The sequence below is a fragment of the Sus scrofa genome, chromosome 15 (genome assembly GCF_000003025.6).
Source record: "Sus scrofa isolate TJ Tabasco breed Duroc chromosome 15, Sscrofa11.1, whole genome shotgun sequence".
Lineage (NCBI taxonomy): Eukaryota > Metazoa > Chordata > Mammalia > Artiodactyla > Suidae > Sus > Sus scrofa.
This window is the reverse complement of record NC_010457.5, coordinates 56,340,376-56,366,542: the sequence shown is the minus strand read 5'-3', so window position 1 is coordinate 56,366,542 and position 26,167 is coordinate 56,340,376. Positions and strand designations below refer to the sequence as shown.

The 26,167-nt window shown below is 36.9% G+C and overlaps 1 long non-coding RNA gene across 1 annotated transcript in view; it reads left to right on the top strand.

Moving 5' to 3' along the window:
• The window catches only part of LOC102160389, an 83,214-nt gene continuing 57,568 nt past the window's right edge, over positions 522 to 26,167 (top strand). The window contains exon 1 of the long non-coding RNA XR_002339377.1: positions 522 to 1,173. This is a non-coding gene — a long non-coding RNA (uncharacterized LOC102160389). The remainder of the gene's footprint in view (positions 1,174 to 26,167) is intronic.

The window sequence follows — 26,167 nt, the reverse complement described above, 5'->3', positions numbered from 1 at the left end:
TTACAGCTGGTATGAACTCAGATTACTTTCTTGTGCGTAAAAATATGGTTGAATATGGAAGGTATTGAGAAGAATTTTTTTCCTATTTCCTTATTTCCAATCCTTAGTTGAGGATTTTTTGGATCAGGGAATTACTGTTTGATTCCCTTTCTGACAAGTAGCTCCAAGGTATGCCAGCTGTATTCCACTGCTGCAGATATGTAGTTGTTTCTTGGCATTAACTCTGGATTCCTATTTCAAATGGGGAAAAGCACATATATTTTCCATTTTCATCTTTGACTGCAGTTATTTGTGATTGTGATCTAGTCTGTATAGTAATTTATCTCATTTTTATTTTTTTTTTTTATGGCCACACCTGCGTCATATGGAAGTTCCCAGAGTTAGGGGTTGAATTGGAGATGCAGCTGCTGGCATATGCCACAGCTACAGCAATCCCCGATCCAAGCTGCATCTGTGACCTATGCTGCAGCTTGTGGTAATGCTGGATCCTTAACCCGCTGAGCAAGGCCAGAGGTTGAACCCTTATCCTTATGGATACTAGTCAGGTTCTTAACCCACTGAGCCACAACAGTTAAAGAGAATTTTATTCCAAGTAGAGCAGCTGTCCTCTGTGGTTGAAAATTCAGTGGAGAATCCAAAGGTGCAAGTTGGTGGCTCTTTTCTAGTGACTGGAAATGGATGCTGTCATTGTGATCTAGGAGAGACAGGATTTTTTTAGATGACGTAAAAGTCAGATGACAGTCTTGTCCTACAGGCATGGCTACAAGGAGTGAGGCACATCCCAGGCAAGAGAGCAGGCATGGCCAGATTAAAGCATAGCCAGTGCCACCAGTTGAGATGCTGAAACACAGATTTTGAGTGACTCAGCATCCCGGCTGGCTGAGGGGGTCGCATGTTGTCCACGAGTTCTGAGCATCCTGCACTGACTTAAAGGGCCTGAAGGGGGCGCGCTAAGCAGCACTCGCAGGCGATGAAGCGCATGCGTATCCGCGTATGGTCTTGGTGGGTGGTCTTCTGCGAGGTGGGAGAAAAGGGTTCCCTGGCAGTGTTGGGACACAGCGTGATGGCTCCACGTCCGGAGGAAGCTGCTCCCCGCCTGCCCCAACCTGAGATGCGGGGTGCACCGCCGCTCCTTCCTGCCTGACCTGCATGGTTCCTTCTCTGCCTTCTCAGGTAACGTATAAGGAGGTCATTTTACTGCAGGATCCAGGGCTCAGGGGCTGGTGGTTGAGACTTTCCCGCTGGGGCGTCTGGGACAGACCCAAGTGGCTGGTGGGGAAGCCCCTGCATGCTGGCAGTCGGGGCGGAATGGAGGGACTTCCGCCCTGCCAGGCCCTCGGGGGCGGGGTGACGTGGGGGTGTTCAGGGGAGGAGGGGGTGGTGCCCAGGAGACTTAGTCCGAGGGCAAAAAGGGAGGTTTGCAGCTGAACACACTTCATTACTGTTCTTTTTCCTCTGCCCTCTGGAAGGTTGTAAAAACGGATACTTTCTTTAGTGGCCCTTAGTGGCCTCTTCAACCACACGAATTAGCCACTTCTTCACTTGTTCAAAAGACCCTTACAAAACAGGTTATACGCAGGTGATACAGATATAATGTGAAAGTAGTTCAAAAGTATTGAGAAAGTAAAAATGAAGTGTATTAAAACGTTATAAAATTGGTATCTTAAGTATGTCAAAATCAGAATTTATCTTTCGCTTTCTTGACTTTAAAGGAATAGAATTATAATGTATTTAAAATATTCCTCGCTTATCTTATTTTCAAGGCAAACTATTGACATGATTGACATTTTCTCAATACAGTGACAATCATATATAAATATAAGCTTATTGAAACATCTTTTGCAGCATTCCAATGTGATTATTATTGTGAAAAACAGACCACTACCAAATTTTTTAAGAATGTAATTTTTTAAAAAAGACTTGTAAATCACTTTTAGAATTTCTAAACACGGTGGTAATTTTTAAAATACCAAGTATTACATTCTGCTTAAGACCATTTAAGTTGAAATATATTAATACATAAAACTGCAGAATACTTAAAAGGCAAGGTAATGACTGCATTTTGTGAATTAGACATAGTCACAAAAAATCAGTTTTCTCCTAATAAATGCAAAATATGAAGACATTTAGCTTAGTTTTGTAAATATCCATTCAAAAGATGAAATTAGGATATCTATAGTCTCTTTATTTTTAATTTTAAGCCTCTTTCCCATAAGGATTGATATTTTTATTTGTAGAATCTTCATTTCCCATTCATTTATTATTTCTTTTGGTTTCCTTTCTGCAACAGTAAGTGTATTCCTGTGTCTTGTTTAATCATTTTATTCTCCTTAGTTCAGAGTTACTTTCTGACGTTGGTTGTAAACAAGAAAAGAGGCCTTATAATAGGCATGCATCCTTTCATATAGTCAAGATTTTGGGGGATCTTTTTTTTTACAATTTCCACCTGTTTCACAGTATTATCCATGAGAACTGCATAAAAATTTATAATCTATTTACACCAGAATGCTTCTGATTTCACCACAGTGCATTTTCTGGTGTGATTTTATATTCAATATTAATATCCAATATTTGGTTTTATTTATATGTTGTATGCTAATATATATTTCATATATGTGCACACATATGAATATTGACTACCTGCCATTAATTTGCATGGGATAGTAGCTGATTGCATTTGATCTTTCTGACAATTGGCAATTCTTATGTGCGTTTAAAGTACTTCTTAGAACAGATATTAAAATATCACAGCCTCTCACTATACAGCCTTTTAAAAGTTATCATTTTAAATTATAGGAAGAGAGGAGTTCCCGTTGTGGCGCAGTGGTTAACGAATCCGACTAGGAACCATGAGGTTGCGGGTTCGGTCCCTGCCCTTGCTCAGTGGGTTAACAATCCGGCGTTGCCGTGAGCTGTGGTGTAGGTTGCAGATGTGGCTCGGATCCCGCGTTGCTGTGGCTCTGGTGTAGGCCGGTGGCTACAGCTCCGATTCAACCCCTAGCCTGGGAACCTCCATATGCCGCGGGAGCGGCCCAAAGAAATAGCAAAAAGACAAAAAAATAAATAAATAAATAAATAAATAAAAAAGGAAGAGGAATTTTGTCCATTAAGATTATGAAGTGATTAAGTCACAAATTTGGCACATATTCAGCAGAGGAATAATGGCTTCTATTTCTTTGTACATATACCACGGTTCATACATATATAGCTCCTGTATAATATCTGTGAGCATGAGCATATTTGTCAACATTATCTTTTTCCGATATATGAATTACCTGAGTATACCATATCTTTTCTTTTTTTTTTTCATTTATTTTAGTACCATCAAGAAAGCTTTCTTTTTTATATGGCATTGTTTTTAACATGAAGATACTTTATCATCTGACACATTTGTACATGATGGGCTACTGTTGTTTAAAGCAAGGAAAAGCATTTTCCTATTTTCATCTGTACTTCAGATCTAACCTGATTTTTTAGAAGCATTATATATTTATTTGTAATTGTGTTAAACACATAAGAACAGGTCACTTTTTATCTTCACCCACCTTCTTAGCTAAAAGGACATGGACGTTGTAATAACTAGTAAGTCTGACAAAATTGGGAAGCATTCCAGGTTTTGAGTTTCAAGTAATTTTATGTGATCTACGAGTTAATTATTTACAGCACAAAGTATGGCAGCATCTAAAAATCACTTGCAAGGTAGTCTACCATTCGGGGTTCTCTGATTTTGTCACTTTCAGCTATCCCATAGAAACTGATGAGTGAATTTTTTAAAAAACGCTATTGATTTAAAAATGTCAGGTTGGCACACTGAATCTTTGTGGTCATAACTCTGTTCTCATGATTCTGATGTGAAGTTTGAGTTGGCAAATAATTGTTTTGTTCCATCAGTGTGAAATTTAAGCATGGAGACAGAATTTTAAAAAAGAATTTTTGGGAGTTCCTGTTGTGGTGCAGTGGGTACAAATTTGAGTAGTATCCATGAGGATGCAGGTTTTATCCCTGGCCTTGCTCAGTGGGTAGGGGATCTGATGTTGCTGTGAGTTGTGGTGTAGGTCACAGACGTGGCTTGGATCCCATGTTGCTGTGGCTGTGGCATAGCATTCGACCCCTAGCCTGGGAACTTCCATATACTACAAGTGTGGCCCTAAAAAGCAAAAATAAATAAATGCACAGATAATAAATTAAATAAAAAAAATTTTTGGAATAAATGAACCAGTCACAATGAACTATTAGTCATTTTATTTTTATTTTATAAACAGTCTGTTCAAATATGTTCAGCCATGAAGTGAAATAGACTCACTCAAGTCTGAATCCTGACAGACATCTCTGGAGAAAGGCTTCTTAGAGAGTGACCCAGGACACAGCCATACTAGTCAAGTAACAACAACCCACCAAAAAACTCCCAAATGATATATGAGAAATAATTATGCACATGTGCATTAGTAATTTAACATAAAATATGTTAAATAGGTGTTATTGGAAATTATGTATTTTATTGAGTTTTTCTTTTTGTCATCAATTTGGTTTTTTTTTCCTTTTTTTAGGGCTGCAGCTGTAGTTTATGGAAGTTCCCAGACAAGGGGTCGAATGGGCTACAGCTGCTGACCTATGTCACAACCAGAGCAATGCTGCATCTATGACCTACACTACAGCTCATGGCAACACCAGCTCCTTAACCCACTGAGTGAGGCCAGGAGTCAAACCCTCATCCTCATGGATCCTAGTTGGGTTCGTTACTGCTGAGCCACAATGGGAACTCCAAAGTATAGTTAATTTACATGTTGTGATAATTTCTTCTCTACAACAAAATGATTCAGTTAATAGGTACACTTATCCATTCCCTTTCAGATTCTTTTCCCACATATATTATCATAGAATCTTGGGTAGAGTTCTCTGTGCTATACAGCAGGTCCCTGTTGATCAGTCATTCCATGTATTACAGTGTGCATATGCCAGTGCCAAACCCCTAATCCATCCCTCCCCCACCTGTCTGTTCACTTTGGAAACCCTAAGTATGTTTTCAAAGTCTGCAAATCTGTTTCTGTTCTGCAAATAAGTTCATTTGTATTCTTTTTTTTTGGGGGGGGGATTCCATATATAAATGATAATCCTGTTTGTCTTTTACTATCTAACTTCACTTAGCATGGTAATTTCTGGGTTCTGCCATGTTGCTGCAAATGGAATTATTTCGTACATTAGTTTCCTGAGGAACCTCCATGCTGTTTTCCATAGTGGTTGCACCAACTTACATTCCCACCAACAGTATAAGAGGCTTCCCTTTTCTCCTCAACATCTCCATATTTATTGTTTGTAGACTTTTTGATTATGGCCATTTTGGCTGGTATAAGATGGTACCTCATAGTAGTTTTGATTTGCATGTCTATAATAATTAGTGATGTTGACATTTTCCATGTATTTTTTAGACATTTGTATGTCTTCTTTAGAAAAATGTCTATTTAGATTTTTTACCCATTTTTAATTTTTTTTAATTTGAGCTTATGCATTTTGTTTATGTACTTTGGAGATTAATCCCTTGTCAGTCACTTTATTTGTAAAGATTTCTCCCATTCTATGGATTTTCTTTTAGTTTTGTAAATTGTTTCCTTTGCTGTGCAAAAACTTAAGTTTAATTAGGTCCCATTTATTTATTTTTGTTTTTATTTTCATTACTATAGGAGGTAGATATGAGAAGAAACTTCTCTGGTTTATGTCAGAGTGTTTGGTCTATTTTTCTTCTAAGAGTTTTAGAGTATCTGGTCTTATATTTAGGTCTTTAATCTGTTTTGAGTTTATTTTTATATGGTGTTAGAGAGTGTCATAATTTCATTTTTTACACGTAGTTGTCCAGTTTTCCCAGCACAACTTATTGAAGAGACTGTCTTTGCTCCATTGTATACTCTTACCTCTTTTGTCATAGATTAGCTGACCATAGGTGTGTGGGTTTATTTCTGGGCTTTTTATCCTATTCCATTGATTTGTATTTCTGGGTTTTGTGTTGGTTTAATACTGTTTAGATGACTGTGGTTTTAAAGTATAGTCTGAAGTTAGGAAAACTGATTTTTCCAGCCCCATTTTTCTTTCTCAGTATTGCTTTGGCTATTCATAGTCTTTTGTATTTCCACATAATTAAAAAATTTTTTTCTAGTTCTGTGAAAAATGCCATTGGTAATTTGATAGGGATTGCATTGAATCTGTAGATTGTCTTGAAGAGTATAGTCATTTGACAATACTGATTCTTCCAGTCCATGAGCATGTTATATCTCTCCTTATGTTTCTGTCATATTTCTTTCATCAGTGTCTTATAGTTTTCAGGATACAGGTCTTTTGTCTCTTTAGGTAGGCTTATTTCTAGCTATTTTATTCTTTTTGATGTGATGATAAATGAGATGGTTTCCCTAATTTCTCTTTCTCATCTTTCATTGTTACTATATAGAAATGCAGTTGATTTCTGCGTGTTAATTTTGTACCTGCAACTTTACCAAATTCATCAATCAGCTCTAACAGTTTTCTTGTGGGATCTTTAGGATATTCTAGGTATAGTATTATGACGATGCAAAGAGTGATAGTTTTAGTTCTTCCCTTCCAATCTGGATTCCTTTTGTTTCTTTTTCTTCTAGGACTTCCAAACCTATATTGAATTAAAGTGGCAAGAGAGTGGCTGTCTACTCACTTGGGGTTTTGATTGTTCTTTCTCTGGTTACTTAGCACGTAAGGTTAGGTTGTTTCCTAAGGTAAGCTGGTATTGCTATAAACTTCCCTCTTAGAACTGCTTTTGCTGCATCCCATAGGATTTGGATTGTTGTATCTTTACTGTAATTTGTTTCTAGGTATTCCTTGATTTCCTCAGTGATCCATTGGTTGTTTAGTAGCATAGTATCTGTTCTGCAAAGAAGTTCATTGTGTCCTTTTTTTTTTTTTTTAGATTCCATGTGTAAATGATAGCATTTGATGTTGGTGTCTCACTATCTGACTGACTTCACTTATCATGATAATTTCTCGGTCCATCCATGTTGCTGCAAATGCTGTTATCTCTTTCCTTTTAATGGATGAGTAATATTCCATTGTGTATGTGTACCACATCTTCTTTATCCACTCCTCTGTCAATGGGCATTTAGGTTGTTTACATTCCTACCAGCAGTGTAATAGGGTTCCCTTTTCTCCACACCCTCTCCAGCACTTATTGTTTGTACACTTTTTGATGATGGCCATTCTGGCCAATAGTACCTCATAGTGGTTTGGATTTGCATTTCTCTAATAATGAGTAATGTTGAACATCTTTTCAATGTGTTTTTTGGCCATGTGTATGTCTTCTTTGGAGAATTGTCTGTTTAGATCTTCTGCCCATTTTTGGATGGGGTTGTTTGTTTTTTTTGGTATTGAGCTATGGATGATGTTTATAAATTTTGGAGATGAATCCCTTGTCAGTTGCTTCATTTGCAAATATTTACTCTCATTGTGTGGGTTGTCTTTTCATTTCGTTTAGGGTTTCCTTTGCTGTGCAAAGACTTTCAAGTTTAATTAAGTCCCATTTGTTTATTTTTGTTTTTATTGTCATTACTCTAGGAGGTGGATCTGAGAAGATGTTGCTGTTATTTATTTCGGAGAGTGTTTGGCCTCTGTTTTCCTCTAAGAGTTTTATAGTATCTGGTCTTATATTTAGTTCTTTAATCCATTTTGAATTGATATTTCTGTATGGTGTTAGTGAGTGTTCTAATTTCATTCCTTTACATGTGGCTGCCCAGTTTTCCCAGCACCACTTATTGAAGGGGCTGCCTTTTCTCCATTGTATATTCTTGCCTCTATTGTCATGGATTAGTTTACTGTAAGTGTGTGGGTTTAATTCTGGGCCTTCTATCCTGTTCCACTGATCTCTATTTCTGTCTTTGTGCCAGTATCATATGATTTTGATGAGTGTAGCTTTGTGGTATAGTCTGAATTCCGGGAGCCTGATTCCTCCAGCTCCATTTTTCTTTTTCAGGATGTCTTTGGCTCTTCTGGGTCTTTTGTGCTTCCAAACAATCTTTAAGATATTTTGTTTGAGTTCTGTGAAAAATATTCTTGGTAATTTGATAGGGATTGCATTGAATCTATTGATTGTCTTGGGTATTATGCCATTTTGATAATATTGACTCTTCCAATCCAAGAGCATGGTATGTCTTTCCATCTGTTTGTGTTTGCTTTCTTATAGTTTCTTATAGTCTTATAGTTTTCAGAGTACAGGTCTTTTGTCTCTTTAGGTAGGTTTATTCCTAGGTATTTTATTCTTTTTGATGAGATGGTAAATGGGATTATTTCCCTAATTTCTCTTTCTGATCTTTCATTGTTAGTATATAGAAATGGAGTTGATTTTTGTGTGTTAATTTTGTATCTTGTGACTTTGCCAAATTCATGGGTGAGCTCTAACAGTTTTCTGGTAGTCTTTAGGATTCTCTAATGTCTCTAATGTCATCTGCAAATAGTGATAGTTTTACTTTTTCCTTTCCAATTTGGATTCCTTTTATTTCTTTTGCTTCTCTGATTGCCGTGGCTAGGACTTCCAAAACTATGTTGAATAGTAGTGGCAAGAGCAGACAACCTTGTCTTGTTCCTGATCTCAGCGGGAATTCTTTCAGCTTTTCACCATTGAGAATGATGTTCGCTCTGGGTTTGTCATATATGGCCTTTATTATGTTGAGGTAGGTTCCCACTATGCCCACTTTCTGAAGGGTTTTTATCAGAAATGGGTGTTGGATTTTGTCAAAGGCTTTTTCTGCATCTATTGAGAGGATCATATGGTTTTTTTTGTTTTTGTTTTTTTGTTTTTTTTTGGTCTTTTTGTCTTTTGTTGTTGTTGCTATTTCTTGGGCCACTCCCGCGGCATATGGAGGTTCCCGGGCTAGGGGTTGAATCGGAGCTGTAGCCACCGGCCTACGCCAGAGCCACAGCAACGCGGGATCCGAGCCGCGTCTGCAACCTACACCACAGCTCACGGCAACGCCGGATCGTTAACCCACTGAGCAAGGGCAGGGACCGAACCCGCAACCTCATGGTTCCTAGTCGGATTCGTTAACCACTGCACCACGACGGGAACTCCTGGTTTTTATTCTTCAGTTTGTTAATGTGGTGTATCACACTGATGGATTTGCAGATATTGAAGAACCCTTGCATCCCTGGATAAATCCCACTTGATCATGATGTACAATCCTTTTCATGTATTTTTGGATGTGGTTTGCTAGTATTTTGTTGAGGATTTTTGCATCAATGTTCATCAGTGAAATTGGCCTGTAATTTTCTTTTTTAGTGATATCTTTGTCTGGTTTTGGTATCAGGGTGATAGTAGCTTCATAGAATGAGTTTGGGAGTGTTCTTTCCTCTGTAATTTTTTGGAATAGTTTCAGAAGGAGAGGTGTTATCTCTTCTCTAAATGCTTGATAGAATTTGCCTGTGAAGCCATCTGGTCTTGGACTTTTTTTCGTTGGAAGTTTTAAAATCAAAGTTTCAATTTCAGTTCTTGTGATTGGTCCATTCATCTTTTCTATTTCATTTTGATTTAGTCCTGGAAGATTTTGCTTTCCTAAGAATTTCTCCATTTCTTCTAGGTTTTCTGTTTTATTGGCATATAGTTGCATGTACTAGTCTCTTATAGTCCTCTCTATTTCTGTGATGTCTGTCTATTGTAACTTCTCCTTTTTCATTCTAATTTCATTGATTTGAGTCCTCTTTCTTTTTTTCTTGATACGTCTGGCTAAGGGTTTATCAATTTTGTATTTTTTCAAAGAACCAGCTTTTAGTTTCATTGATCTTTTCTATGGTTTTCTTCATTTCTACTTCATTGATTTCTGCTCTGATCTTTATGATTTCTTTCCTTCTGCTATCTTTAGGTCTTCTCTGTTCATTTTTCTCTCATTGCTTTAGATATAGACTTAGGTTGTGTATTTGAGCTTTTTCTTGTTTCCTGAGGTAGGCTTGTATTGCTATAAACTTTCCTCTTAGAACAGCTTTTGCTGCATCCCACAGGTTTTGGAGTGTCGTATCTTTGTTGTCATTTGCTTCTAGGTATTTTTTTTAATTTCCTTTTTGATTTCTTCAGTAATCCATTGGTTGTTTAGTAGCATGTTGTTTAGTCTCCATGTGTTTGTGTTTTTTGCAGTTTTGTTGTTGTTGTTGTTGATTTCCAGTCATATAGCATTGTGGTCAGAAAAGATGCTTGATATGATTTCAATTTTCTTAAAGTTACCGAGGTTGGATTTGTAGCCTAGGATGTGATCAATCTTAGGGAATGGTCCATGTGCACTTGAGAAGAATGTGTACTCTGTTGCTTTTGGATGGAATGTTCTATAAATATCTATTAAGTCCATCTGGTCTAATGTTTCATTCAGGGTCTGTGTCTCCTTATTGATTTTCTGTCTGGATGATCTGTCCCATTGCTCTAAGTAGGGTGTTAAAAGTCCCCCACTATTACTGTGTTATTGTCAATTTCTGCTTTTAAGGTTGTTAGTAGTCGCCTTATATGTTGTGGTGATCCTATGTTGGGTGCCTATATATTTACAACTGTTATATCTTCTTAGATTGGTCTTTTGACCATTATGTAATGTCTTTCTTTGTACCTTAAAATATTCTTCATTTTAAGGTCTATTTTGTCTGTTATGAGTATTGCTACTCCAGCTTTCTTTTGATCCCCGTTTGCACGGAATGTTTTCTTCCATCCTCTCACTTTCAATTTCTATGTGTCCCTAGAAGTGAAGTGGGTCTCTTGAAGACAGCATATATATGGTTCTTGGTTTTGTATCCATTCAGCCAGTCTTCATCTTTTGGTTGAGGCATTTAGTCCATTAACATTTAAGATAATTATTGATATGTATGTTCTTACTGCCATTTTATTAACTGTTTCAGATTTGGTTTTGTTGCTCTTTTTTCTTCCTTTCTCTTGTTCTCTCCTCTTGTGGTTTGATGACTATCTTTAGTGTGGTATTTGAGCTTTTTCTTATTTGTTTGTGCATCAGTTGTAGATTTTTGGTTTGCAGTTACTCTGAAGTTTTGATATGAGTCTATATATATATGAGATTGTTTTAAGTTGTTGGTCTTTTAATTGCAAGTGCATCTCCATTGTCCTGCCTTTCTACCGTCCTCTTCTCATGCTTCCTGATTTTGGTAGCATAATTTGTGCGTGGATGATTTCCTATCTCTACTGTGTATGTCTTTACCGGTGAGCCTTGTTGTTTGTGGTATTTTTGTTTCTGGTTGTGGCCTTTTCTTTCCTGCCTAGAGAAGCTCCTTTAGTATTTGTTGTAAAGCTGGTTTAGTGTTGCTGAATTCTCTCAGCTTTTGCTTATCTGCAAGGCTTTTGATTTCTTCTTCAAATCTGAATGAGAGGGAGTTCCCGTTGTGGCGCAGTGGTTAACGAATCCGACTAGGAACCATGAGGTTGCGGGTTCGGTCCCTGCCCTTGCTCAGTGGGTTAACGATCCGGCGTTGCCGTGAGCTGTGGTGTAGGTTGCAGACGTGGCTCGGATCCTCCGTTGCTGTGGCTCTGGCGTAGGCTGGCGGCTACAGCTCCGATTCGACCCCTAGCCTGGGAACCTCCACATGCCGCGGGAGTGGCCCAAAGAAATAGCAAAGAGACAAAAAACAAACAAACAAACAAACAAACAAACAAAAAATCTGAATGAGAGCCTTGTTGGGTAGAGTAATCTTGGTTGGAGGTTTTTTCCTTTCATTATGTTAAGTATATTGTGACACTCTCTTCTGGCCTGCAGAGTTTCTGCTGAAAATCTGCTGATAAACTTATTGGGGTTCCCTTGTATGTTACTTGTTTCTCTTCTCTAGGTGCTTTCAGTATTTTCTCTTTGTCTTTAATTTTGGTCACTTTGATTAATATGTGTTTTGGGGTGTTCTTCCTTGGGTTTATTTTATATGGAACTCATTGCACTTCCTGGATTTGAGGGAGAGGTTCCTTTCCCATGTTAGGAAAGTTTTGGCTATTATCTCTTCAAATATTTTTTCTGTCTCCTTCTCTCTCTCTTCTCCTTCTGGCACCTCTATAATATGGATGTTGGTGTGTTTAATGTTGTCCCAGAGTTCTCTGAGACTGTCTTCCTTTCTTTTCAATCTTTTTTCTCTTTTCTGTTCCACACCAGTGATTTCCACTAGTCTCTCCTCCACCTCGCTTATTCATTCTTCTGCCTCCTATATTCTGCTGTTGGTTGCTTCTAACGAATTTTTTATTTCAGTTATTGTATTTTTGCATCTCTGCTTAAGTTTTACATCTTGTATTTCTTTGCTCAGTGTTTGCTGTAAATTATCAATCTTTGTCTCCAGTTTATTTCCAATGTCTTGTATCATCTTCAGCATCATCAGTCTAAAGTCTTTTCCCTGGACGTTATTAATCTCCAGATCACTTAGTTCTTTTTCTGGAGTTTTTTCCTTTCTCCTTTATCTGAGTTAGAGTTCTCTGCCTTTTCATTTTTATAGGTTTTTGGCATCCTTTTTGCAGATAAGAATTGTATTTTGCTTCCTTTTTGAATGCTATTATGAATACAGAGGTTAGGGCCTCAAACCTGATTGGATTTCATCATCTCCATGCCTGAGTATTAGTGGCTTTAATGACTCCCATGTCCCATGCGGGGTGGGCAGAAATGCTAATCCAGGTAGTCACTCAGGGATCTGAGTCAATGGAGACTTCATCATCCTGTAGCTATTCCATCCAAAACACATGCCCTTAGGTGTCTTGTTCTTCCTCAGGATTCCTTGCTGTCTGTCTGTGACCAAGAGATCCAGGGCTCTGCATTCACTGCCATCAAACATGAAAATCCTTAAATTGCTGGCCTCAGTGTTTCCCATGTCAACTGGCATATGCTCAGGTTGGAGACCTTGAGGGCGGAATGCTCTGCTGGACTCCCACTTTGGACTTGGCAGGTGTCTGGCACTGTGGGCCCAGGCAGAAGGCACCGGTGTACCTCAAAGCTGGGTTCCACTTGGCGAGCATGGGTAACTCCCCTTGCCTCTCAGCCCTGCGCCACGCTCCTGGCTGTCACTGCACCAAGTGACCCATCATTGTAGTTTTGATTTGCATTTCTCTAATGACTGGAGATGTTGAGCATTTTTTCATGTGGAGAAATGGCTATTTAGATCTGCCCATTTTTCAACTGGATTGTTTGTATTTTTGTTGTTGAGTTGTATGAGTTGTTTGTGTATTTTGGAGATTAAGCCCTTGTTGATTGCGTTATTTGCAACTATTTTCTCCCATTCTGTAGATTGTCCTTTCATTGGGAGGGGGTGTTTGTTTGTTTTATGGCTTCCTTTGCTATGCAAAAGCTAGTAATTTTGATTATGTCGCATTGGTTTATTTTTGTTTTTATTTCTATTGCCTTTGGAGACTGACCTAAAAAAAATATGGGTGTGGTTTATATCAGAGAATGTTTTGCCTATGTTTTCTTCTAGGAGTTTTATGGTGTCTTGTCTTATGTTTAAGTCTTTAACCATTTTGCATTTATACTTGTGCATGATGTGAAGGTGTGTTCTACTTTCACTGTTTTACATGCAGCCGTCCAGTTTTCTCAGCACCACTTGCTGAAAAGACTTTTTCCCATTTTATGCTCTTGCCTCCTTTGTTGAAGATTAATGATCATAGATGTCTGGGTTTATTTTTGGGCTCTCTATATATGAATATTTCTGTCTAGACACCCAGGACTGGTCATTAAAATCAGTGCACTTCAGCCTGAACAGGACTAACTGTACCTACTGACTTGTACTCTATGACTTTGCTTTTTTCTACATCAATGTTCTTTGTTTTTTTTTTTTTTTTGTCTTTTTGCTATTTCTTTGGGCCACTCCCGCGGCATATGGAGGTTCCCAGGCTAGGGGTTGAATCGGAGCTGTAGCCACCGGCCTACACCAGAGCCACAGCAACGCGGGATCCAAGCCGCGTCTGCAACCTACACCACAGCTCACGGCAACGCCGGATCGTTAACCCACTGAGCAAGGGCAGGGATCGAACCCGCAACCTCATGGTTCCTAGTCGGATTCGTTAACCACTGCGCCACGACGGGAACTCCTACATCAGTGTTCTTTGTATAGTGAGCTCCATCACACCCCCATCAGAAAGAAAGAATATTTAGTGACATGAGATCATCCTAGAAATTACATATGTTCGTTGATAAGTAAATAAATAAATATGATGTTAAATAACTTCGTTAGAAAGTTTGACTAGTTAAGATGGGAAAATAGACAGCATTTTTGAGCAGTAAATACAGGACATGCTTTATTTCCTAATATCAGAGAAGTTTTTTTTTTTTTTTTTTTTTTTTAATGGCCACATGTGCAACATATGGAAGTTCCCAGACCAGGGGTCGAATCAGAGCTGCAGCTGCCAGCCTGTGCCGCAGTCACTGCTACACCAGATCTGAGCCACATCCGTGATCCACACCACAGCTTGCAGCAATGCCAAATCCTTAACCCCTGAGTGAGGCCAGAGATCAAACCTGTGTCCTCACAGAGACAATGTTGGGTCCTTAACCTGCTGAGCCACAGCAGGAACTCCAGAAGATTTTTTTAATTGAAGTATAATTGATTTACAATATGTCACATTTATAGAAAAGTGATTCAGTTATTCTTTTTCAGATTATTTTCCATTATAGGTTATTATAAGATATTGAATATAGTTCCCTGTGCTATAAGTAGGATCTTGTTTATCTGTTTTATATACGGTGGGGTGTGTCTGTTAATCCCAAACACCTAATTTATCTCCCCTTTCCCTCTGGTAATGGTAAGTTTGTTTTCTGTGGTCTGTGAGTCTATTGCTGTTTTGTATGTAAATTCCTTTGTGTCATTTTTAGACTCCACAAATAAGTGATATCATATGATATTTGTCTTTATCTGACTTACTTTACTTAGTATGATAATCTCTAGGTACACCTATGTTGCTGCAAATGGCATTATTTCATTCTTTTTTATGACTGAGTAACATTCCAGTGTGTGTGTGTGTACTACATATTCTTTATCCATTCATCTTCTGATGGACAGTTAGGTTGCTTCCATGTCTTGGCTATTGGTAATAGTGCTACAGTGAGCATTGAGGTAGATATGTATTTCTGACTTCTGGTTTTCTCCATATGTATGCCGAGGAGTGGGATTGCACATCATATGGTAGTTATGTTTTTGTTTTTGTAGGAACTTCCATGCTGTTCTCCATAGTGGCTGTACCAATTCACATTCCCACCAATAGTGTAGGAGGATTCCCTTTTCTCTACACCCTCTCTAGCATCTGTTATTATGTAGATTTATTAATGATATCCATTCCGACAGACGTAAAGTGGTACCTCGTAGTTTTGATTTGCGTTTCTCTAATAATCAGCATTGTTGAACATCTTTTCATATACCTATTGGCCATCTGTATGTCTTCTTTGGAGAAATGCCTATTTAGGTCTCCTGCCCCTCCCTCTTTTTTTTGGCTGCACCTGCAACATGTGAAAGTTTCTGGGCCAGGGATCAAACCCAAGGGACGGCAGTAACCCAAGCCACTTTAGTGATAATGCCAGATCCATAACCCACTGCACCACAGGAGAACTCTCAGGTTGTTTCTTTGATATTGAGCTGTATAAGCTTTTGTATATTTTAGAAATTAATCCCTTATTGGTTGCATCATTTGCAGTTATCTTTATCCCATTCTATAGGTTGTCTTTTTTTCGTTGTTCATAGTTTCATTTGCTGTGCAAAACTTTTATGTTTAATTAGGTTCCATTTGTTTATTTTTCCTTTTGTTTCCATTACTCTAGAAGACAGATCCAAAAAATACTGCCACCACTTATGTCAAAGAATGTTCTTCCCATGTTTTCCTAGGAGTTTTACAGAATCCTGTCTTACATTTAGGTCTTTAGCCCACTTTAAGTTTATTTTTTGTATATGGTGTTCGAGAGTGTTCTAATTTCATTCTTTTATGTGAAGCTGTCCAGTTATCTCAGCACCACTTATTGAAGAAACTGTCTTTTCTCCATTGTATATTCTTGCCTCCTTTGTCATAAATTAATTAGCCATAAGTGTGTGGGTTCATTGCTGGGCTTCTATCCTGTTCCATGGCTCTGTGTCTCTGTTTTTGTGCCAGTTCCATATTTTTTGACTACTGCAGCTTTGTTGTGTAGTAAAAACTCAAGGAGAATGAGTCGTCTAGTTTTTTTTTTTTCTCAGGATTGTTTTGGCTAGTTGGGGTCTTTTGTGTTTCCATACAAATTAAAAAAATTTTTTCCAGTTCTGTAAAAAATGCCATTGGGAATTAGGTAGGAATTGCATTATGTGTAGATTGCCTTGGGTAGTATGATCATTTTAAAAATATTGATTCCTCCATTCCAAAAACACAGTATACCTTTCCATCTGTTTGTATCACCTTCAGTTTCTGTCATCAGCTTCTTACAGTTTTTGGAGTACAGATCTTTTGCTTCCTTAGGTGAATTTATTCATACATATTTTATATGATGGTAAGTGGAGTTGTTTCCTTAATTTTTTTCCTGATACTTCATTGTTAGTGTATAGAAATGCAACAGATTTATATAAATTTATGTAAATTATATAAGTTTTATAACTGTTATAATGAACTTGGTAACTTTACCAAGTTCATTATAACAGTTTTCAGAGAAGGTTTTTCAAATAGAAAACTTTTAGGCTTGAAAAATTTCATTTGGTTCTTAAAAACAGAAATTCTACAAGTCAAATTTTCTTGAACCATGAAATGGCAATGGAAACTATTGATCAATATGCAACCAACAAGTAATATTTAGCAACATACACATTTTACTTACAGCCATTTAAAAGAACTGTTGGATTAAAATTAAAAATCAGACTGTGTCAATGAAGTGCCAAGGAGGAATTATGACAGCTAGAGTAAAGAGAACTTTTACCAATACTAACTTAATGGTTTGGAAAACATCTGCCCTAGCCATGGGAAGTTATTATTCACTAAAGTGGAAGATTATAAATTCATAAATACATTCAAAACATAAAAACACCTTTAAATACTAAGAAAATAATGACACTATAAACATTTTTATAATATGGCGTATTGGAGTTGGTGTCCAAGAGACTCAGTTGTCTCATGAGACACTCTTGTCTGCTAGAAAGTGTCTAGGTGAAGTATTTACTCGTGAACAATATGGATGACTATGTTTTGAGAGAAAGTATCTATTCCAATAGCTATTTCAATGCAGACAAGCTGAAAGTCTCAAAATGTATAAAAATCCTGAAAGTGGCCAATAGAGCTAAAATTAAAATATTTGCATTTTACAGTTCCCTGGTGGCCTAGTTGTTAAGGATCCAGTGTGGTCCCTGCTGTGGCTCAGGTTTGATCCCTGGCCCAGGAACTTAAACATTTGCCAAGGGAGTGGCCAAAAAACAATATATACATAAAATAAAAGAAAATGTCCAAATTTCCTAGAAATAGGAATGAGGCAGGAGGAAGATTCAGAAGAGTAATAGAAGTGAAAGTCTGTGCTCTGTGCTCTCTCCCTGGTGGCAGCAAAGTGTCTTGTCCCAGGTCCACTGGAGTAAACAGGTATGTACAGTGGTTTGAGACATGCAAAGTGTGGGAGCTCCCAAATGTAAGAACCAAACTGTAAGCTATGAAGCACAGAAGGAACTATGCTACCAAGATAAAGGGTCACAAGATATTAGAGGTCACAGGAACTTTAGATATTGAAGTTGCATTTTAAATGTTTGAGTCAATATAGGGGAAAGTAGGAAATAAAAATAATGTGCAAAGACAAGGAATTATAAGGTTGACAAGCATATTTGGAAAAGAGTCAGACAAAAATCAAACAATTGAAAACAAACTTGAAATATAGTGTACGGGGTAAATATTAAATTAGGCTGAATTGATAAGAGGCATAATGTACAAGGAAATTGAGCAGAATAAATCCAAACAAAATGTTAAAAAAATTAGCAAAATGACAGAAAATACAAAATTAGAGACCAGAATGAAAAAGAACAAACATTTAGTTCATTTGCTAATATGCATAAAAATAATAGAGCACCATCATCAAAAACTGATTTAGTATTACTACACTTAAAAATTAGACACAGGAGTTCCTGTCATGGCTCAGTGGTAATGAACCTGACTAGGATCCATGAGGATGCAGGTTCAATCCTCGCTCAGTGGCTTGGGGATCTGGCATTGCTGTGAGCTGTGGTGTAGGCTGGCAGCTGCAGCTTTGATTTGACCCCTAGCCTGAGAACGTCCATGTGCCCCCCTGCCAAAAAAAAAAAAAAGAAAAGCATAAAATGAACAATCTGGTATTTTTTAAATGTCAAGGGGGATTGTACTATTTACAAATTGTAATGTCGTAAAATACCAAGAATGGCTATAGAGAATTCTATACTAAAGGAGGCTAAAGAGATACAACTCAGTGTAACCCTTAACCCCAGACTGCCCTGAAGAGGGGTCAGAACCCTATAGAAGACATGCTTAAATCAACTGAAAAATCATAAGCATTAACATAACAATCCATTAGATTAAAATGCTATACCCATTTCATTTATGAAGTTGTTTACTATGGGTATGTAAGAGAACAGCACTCTCTTTAGGAACTGCACGCTAAAGTGTTTAGAGATAAAGCTATAGGTAAGTTATATTTGTAACTTACCCTCAGATGGTTCACAATAATTGTGAGTGTCTCTGGTGTGTACACAGAGAGAAAGCAAATGGTAGAGTGAATTGGAGTAAAATGTAGTAATAGGTAAATCTGAGTAAACAGCATTAAGGATGTTCTTTATACTATTCTTTATTTTTCTAGTTGTTAAGTTGTTTATTCAAAAAGTTTAAAAAAGAACCCATAACTACAAATCCTAATTTTATTAACAAAATATAGGGATTAGGAATGGGAGATTGCATAAAAGAGAAAGTAGAAGAACTCCAAGTATCTTAATTTGGTGGAAGGGGAGAAGGATTGATGATGATAAATCTTTAGGGAGTCAGTGTGGCTATATGATTGAAGTATATTTTTTCTTTTTTATTGAAATATAGTTGATTTGCAATGTTGTGTTAATTTCTGTACAGCAAAGTGATTCATTTATACATTTTTTTCTCTATTTTATATTCTTTCCCATTATGGTTTGTCACAGAATATCGAATAAAGTTCTCTGTGCTGTACAGTAGGACCTTGTTGTTTTTCCTTTCTCTAGAAAATGGTTTGTGTATATTAACCCCAAACTTCCACTCCATCCCCTCCCATCCCCTTGGCAACCACAGGTCTGTTTTCTTTGTATGTGAGTCTGTTTCTGTTTCATAAAAGTTCATTTGTGTCATATTTTAGATTCCACAAATAAGTGATAATATATGATATTTGTCTTTTTCTGTCCGACTTAGTATGATAATCTCGAGGTCCATCTCTGTTTCTGCAAATGGTATTATTTTGTTCTTTTTATGGCTGAGTAGTATTCTGTTGTACCACATCTTCATCTGTTGATGGACATTTAGGCTGTTTCCATATCTTGGCTATTGTGAATAGTTGCTGCAGTGAACATAGGGGTGCATGCATGTTTTTGAATTATAGTTTTGTCCAGATATATGCCCAGGAGTGGGATTGCTGGGTCATATGGCAGCTCTATTTTTAGCTTTTGGAGAAACCTCCATATTATTTTTCACAATGGCTGCACCAACTTATATTCCTACCAACAGTGTAGAAATGTTCCCTTTCTCTATACCCTTTCCAGTATTTATTTGTGGACTTTTTAATGATGGTCATTCTTACCAGTGTGAGGTGATACCTTATTGTAGTTTTGATTTGCATTTCTCTGATAATTACCAGTGTTGCTCATCTTTTCACATGCCTGTTGGCCATCTATCTGTATGTCTTCTTTGAAGAAATGTCCGTTTAGTTCTGCCTGTTTTTTTGTTGGACTATTTTTTCTTGTTGTTGAGTTGTATAAGCTATTTGTATATCTTGGAAATTAAGCCCTTGTTGGTCACATCATTTGCAAATATTTTCTGCCACTTCATAGGTTGTCTTTTCATTTTGTTTATGGTTTCCTCTGCTGTGCAAAAGCTAGTAATTTTGATTAGGTCCCATTTGCTTATTTTTGCTTTTATTTCTATTGCCTTGGGAGATAGACCTAAAAAAAACCTTGGTATGATTTTTGTTAGAATGTTTGCCTGTGTTCTCCTCTAGGAGTTTTGTGGTGTTATGTCTTATGTAATAAGACTTTAAGCCATTTTGAGTTTATTTTTGTGTATGGTGTGAGAATGTGTTCTAACTTCATTGATTTACATGAAGCTATCCAACTTCCCAACACCACTTGCTGAAGAGACTTTTTCCCATTGTATAGTCTTGCGTCCTTTGTATAAGATTAATCAACCATCAGTATGTGGGTTTATTTCTGGGATTTCTGTTCTGTTCCATTGATCCATGTCTGTTTTTGTGCCATGCTATTTTGATCATTGTAGCTTCGTAGTATTGTCTGAAGTCTGGGAGGATAATACCTCCTGCTTTGTTCTTTTTCCTCAGAGTTGCTTTGGCAATTCTGAGTCTTTTATGGTTTCATATAAATTCTAGGATTATTTATTCTAGTTCTGTGAAAAATATCATGGGTAATTTGATAAGGATAGATAACTTTAGGGAGTATGATCATTTTAACTGTATTAATTCTCCCAATCCAAAAGCCTGAATATCTTTCTTTGAAGTGTCTTCAGTTTCTTTTTTAATGTGTTATAGTTCTCAGCATGTAAATATTTCACCTCTTTGGGCAGGTTTATTCCTAAGTATTTTAATTTGGTATAATTTTAAAAGGTATTGTGTTTTTACATTCCCTTTCTTATATTTCATTGTTAGTGTAAAGAAATGGAACCAGTTTCTTTATGTTAATCTTGTTTCCTGCTACCCTGTTGAGTTCATTTATGGGTTATAGTAGTTTTTGTTTGGAGTCTTTAGGGTTTTCTAGAAATAGTATCATGTCTTCTGCATATAATGACAGTTTTACCTCTTCCCTTCCAATTTGGATACCTTTTATTTCTTTTTCTTGTCTGATTGCTGTGGCTAGAATTTTCCAATAAAATATTGACTAGAACTGGTGAGAGTGAGCACCTTTGTCTTGTTCCATATTTTAGCAGGAAGGCTTTCAGCTTTTCACTGTTGAATCTTATATTGGCTGTGGGTTTGTCATTAACAGTTTGTGTCAAGGTAATTTTTAATTTCCTCTTTGATTTCATCATTGACTCGCTAGTTTTTTGGTATGATTTCAGTATGTGGATAGAGACTTCTAACTCTAACTATGAATTAAGATATGAGATATATAGTAAACTGTGAATTGCTTGAGAAGAGAGAGAGTAAGAAGATGAATTTTAAAAATAACATCCTAATTAATCTGGAAGAAATTTATAAAAAGAAAAAGCATGATAATAATAAATATAATAAATAGTAGATATAAAGTAAGAAGGAACATAGGAAATCAAACCTATCAGAAGAAATGTGAATAGTTTGAATGCTAGCATCAAATGATAAGGACTCTGAGACTGGGTCAAGAAATAATAAGCCCTTTATACTCTCTACAAGAAACATGTTTTTTAAATTTCACAGAAATTTTAAAAACCATGCAATGAGTAAAAATAAATCAGGAATATGCAAACCAATAATTTCAGATGAAACAAAATGCAAAAGCAGTAACATTGATATCAGCTGTAGGAGGGCCAAATGGGTTTACAAATAATGAGGAATCATGTTATGCCTCCGTGTCTCCTGTCTACCCCAGGAGGGTCTGCCTTCTTACCTTAGCACAAGCAAATCAATTGTTCCAGCATAAAAAACATGAGTGATGGCTGTCAAGGCCATAATTTGGAAGCTATCTCTCATTAAATGTCAAACCTAGCCTAATAAGGCCCTATTGCTGAAAAGGACATTCTGATTATTATTTTTTTAAACTAAATGTGAATATGTGATTCTTTGAAGATTGTACTAGTAATCTTAGATAATCTTTCATGGTGAAGAACATATAGGATGGCTTCAAATTGCTGGATATTTGAGGAGATGGTTGTTAAATCCGATAAAATGGCTGCTTAAAGCTCCCAGGTCTTTTTATTGAAGTCACTGTAAGTAAATAGAGGCTCCACTGTGAGACAATTCTACAGAAGCCTTTGTGGGCTGCCTTTTTCCCATGCCTGAGTTTTTGTTGCCACCTGCAGTCTAAGTCTACTCACAACACTTTGCCCAGAAAAAAACGCTATTTTTCACACTTGCCAAAAGGTCCCTTAAATACTGTATATGTTGCATATGGTACGATGAATACAAATATGAAGGCTCCACGAATAAGGTGAGTATGCCCTCCAGGAATTTCAGGCACACATGTCAGGGAAAGCAGTGAGACGACTAATTAACAGGAAGAACACCTTCCTTTGCCAGGCTCTGACATGAGTGTGGAGTGAGGAATCCCAGGATCACACAGTCCTCCCAGCTTGGAAATTCATCATGGGCAAGCCTTCTTCAAAACACAAAAGATTTGATGTAATCGCTGCAGAGATGCCCAGCTTTAAAAATAATCTATATTGTCAGATATCCATAAGTTTTAGTTGGAGAGAATAATTGAATTATTTTACCACTTGGAGCCTCAGTTTCAGGAAAGTAAATGAAGTAAAACCCATCAATGACCACCATTTCAAGCTTTCATTTCAATGGCTGGGAGGTGCTAGGCTCGTTGTACTTGCCAATTCTTGACACTGTGTCGCTGAAAGATTTCTGCATAAATTTATGTTTCCTGTGACCTGAGATTTTTCAGTTTCATCAGTTATAAATAATTGCTGTTGACAGCTTATACTGATCAGTGTTTGAGCTGTCAGAAAAATGTTCATTTTACTGATTTTTTTCTGCCTTGTTTATTATAACTAAAATTTAAGTAGCTTAGAAGGTAAATAATAATTGAGATATAACTCTGCTCCCTGGTACATGGTCACAGAATCAGAAGCTTTCTCTCTGATGCTTAACATGTACTGGAAGTCACAGTATTATAAATAAAGGGCATTGATGCAGACAAACTTAGATTAGCATCTAAATAAGTTACTAAGAAACCCTAAGAACAGCCACATGTTTCTTTAGCAATGATCATCGGTATCTCTGCAGTGGGTGGACAGACTCTAGACTCAAAAATGGAAGGGGTAGCTGAAAGGTCTATGTATAGAACCACGAAAACTCATCCCACCCAGCCCCTTCCTCTGCTCAGTTCCATACATCAGCCAGACTTGCTCCACTGAAGCCCACCAGACACTCAGCTTATAATTCAAAAATATGCCTCACTCATAAATGGTCAGGTACAACTTGCTAGATATTTGAGATGGTCTAAAAAAAAGTAAAGAGTGACCGGACTCAACAAGTAGAAACCAAAAATTCAGAAGAAATGGAGACAATGCAGGGAGCAGAAGAAAAATCTCATAGAAGCAATGAATATTCTCAGAAAAATAAGCAAATATGCATACATGAACAAGAAGAGTATGTCTATCAAAAGAAGAGAAAATAAGCTTTGGAAATTAAAAATCTGAAAGCCAATTTAAAAAAAATCGTGAAAATGTTAAAAATAAAGTTTAAAAAATTTCCCAAAGAGTTTTTTAAAAAGAAAATAGGAGGTGGAATGTAAGTAAATTAGAAGATCATTGCAGTAGGTACAACAGCAAAAGCATCAGAATTCCAAAAGAAGAGGAAGAAAAGAGTACAAAAAAAAAAAAAAAAAAAGAAGAAAATAGTCCAAAGAAATTATCAAAGATGGAAGAAAACTTCCCTGCACTAAAGACAGTCCAGATTCTGAACCCCCTGAATGCCTATGACAATAAAGACTCACATGACATATCCTGCTAAACTTCAGAACAGGAAGTGAAAAGAAAAATCTAAACATTTCCAGATTAACCAGGACACAGATAATAAAAAGGAATCCAAATTTTATCAGACCTCTGAGCTTTAACACTAGTAGCAAATAAACAATGGAATAAGGCCTTTAAAATTCTGAATGAAGGTGATTTTTTTCTTTTTTAAAAAAGTATTTCTTTAATTTTTTATTATACTTGATTTACAATGTTCTGTCAATTTCTGCTGTACAGCAGAGTGACATTTATACATATACATATATATATATACAGGCACACACACACACACATTCTTTTTCTCATAACTTCCATTATGTTAATCACAAGTGATTGGATAGTTCCCTGTGCTGTACAGCAGGACCTCCATTGCTGTATCCTTTCCAAATGCAGTAGTTTGCCTGTACTAACCCCAAACTCCCAGTCCATCCCACTCCCTCCCCCTCCCCCTTGGCAACCACCAGTCTGTTCTCTGCTTATGAGTTTCTTTCTGTTCTGGAGATAGGTTCATTTGTGCCATATATTAAATTCCCCATATAAGTGATATCATAGGGTGTCTTTCTCTTTCTGATTTACATCACTTAGTATGAGAGTCTCTAGTTCCATCCATGTTGCTGCAAATGGCATTATTTTGTTCTTTTTATGGCTGAGTAGCATTTCATTGTGTATATGTACCACATCTTAGTACATTTGTCTGTTGATGGACATTTAGGTTGTTTCCATGTCTTGGCTATTGTGAATAGTGCTGCAATGAGCATAGGGGTGCATGTATCTTTTTGAATGAAAGTTTTGTCTGGATGTATGCCCAGGAGTGGGATTGCTGGATCACATGGTAGTTCTATATTTAGTTTTCTGAGGTACCTCCATACTGTTTTTTATAGAGGTTGTACCAATTTACATTCCCACCAGCAGTGTAAGAGTGTTCCCTTTTCTCCACACCCTCTCCAGCCTTTGTTATTTTTCGACTTATTAATGATGGCCAGTCTGACTGGTGTGAGGTAATACCTCATTGTAGTTTTGATTTGCATTTCCCTAATAATCAGTGATGTTGAGCATTTTTTCATTTGCTTGTTGGCCATCTTTCTTATCTTCTTTGGAGAAATGTCTATTCAGGTCTTCTGCCCATTTTTCTTTCTTTCTTTTTTTTTTCCTGTTGAGTTGTACGAGTTGTTTGTATATTTTGGAGATTAAGCCCTTGTTGGTAGCAGAGTTTATGACTATTTTCTCCCATTCCCTAGTTTTTTTTTTTTTTTTTTTATGGTTTCCTTTGCTGTGCAAAAGCTTGTAAGTTAGATTAGGTCCCATTGGTTTATTTATTTATTTTTCTATTGCCTTGAGAGAATGACCTAAGAAAACATTTGCACAGTTAACATCAGAGAATGTTTTGGCTATATTCTCTTCCAGGAGTTTTATGGTGTCTTGTCTTATGTTTAAGTCTTTAAGCCATTTTGAGTTTATTTTTGTTCATGGCATGAGGGTGTGTTCTAGTTTCATAGATTTATATGCAGCCTTCCAGTTTTGCCAGCACCATTTGCTGAAGAGGCTTTTCCCTATTTTATACTCTTGCCTCCTTTGTTGAAGATTAATTGACTGTAGGTGTCTGGGTTTATTTCTGGGTTCTGTATTCTGTTCCATTGGTCTGTATGTCTGTTTTTGTACCAGTACCACATTGTCTTGATTACTGTAGCTTTATAATATTGTCTGAAGTATAGGAGCATTATGCCTCTTACTAGTTTTTCCCCCCCTCAGGATTGCTTTCGCAATTCTGAGTCTTTTATGGTTCCATATGAATTTTGGGGTGTTCTAGTTCTGAGAAAAATGTTGTGAATAATTTGATAGGGATTGCATTAAATCTGTAGATTGCTTTGGGAAGTACGATCATTTTTAATAATATTAATTCTTCCAGTCCAGGTGCCTGGGATATCTTTCCATTTCTTTGAATCCTCTTTAATTTTCTTGATGTTTTATAGCTCTCAGCATGTAAGTCTTTCTCCTCCTTGGTCAGGTTTATTCCTAGGTGTTTATAATTTTTGAGGGGTGAGATTTTAAAAGGTATTTTTTATATTCCTTTTCTAATATTTCATTGTTAGTATGCAGAAATGGAACCAATTTGTAAATGTTAATCTTTATCCTGCTACTTTGCTGAATTCCTTGATTAGTTGAAGTACTTTATGTGTGGAGTCCCTTGTGTTTTCTATATATAGTGTTATGTCATCTACGCATGGTGACAATTTTACCTCTTCCAATTTGGATACCTTTTATTTCTTTTTTCTTTTCTTTGTCTGATTGGTGTGGCTAGAACTCCCAATACAGTATTGAATAAAAGCAGTGAGAGTGGACATCCTTGTCCTGTTCCAGATTTTAGCA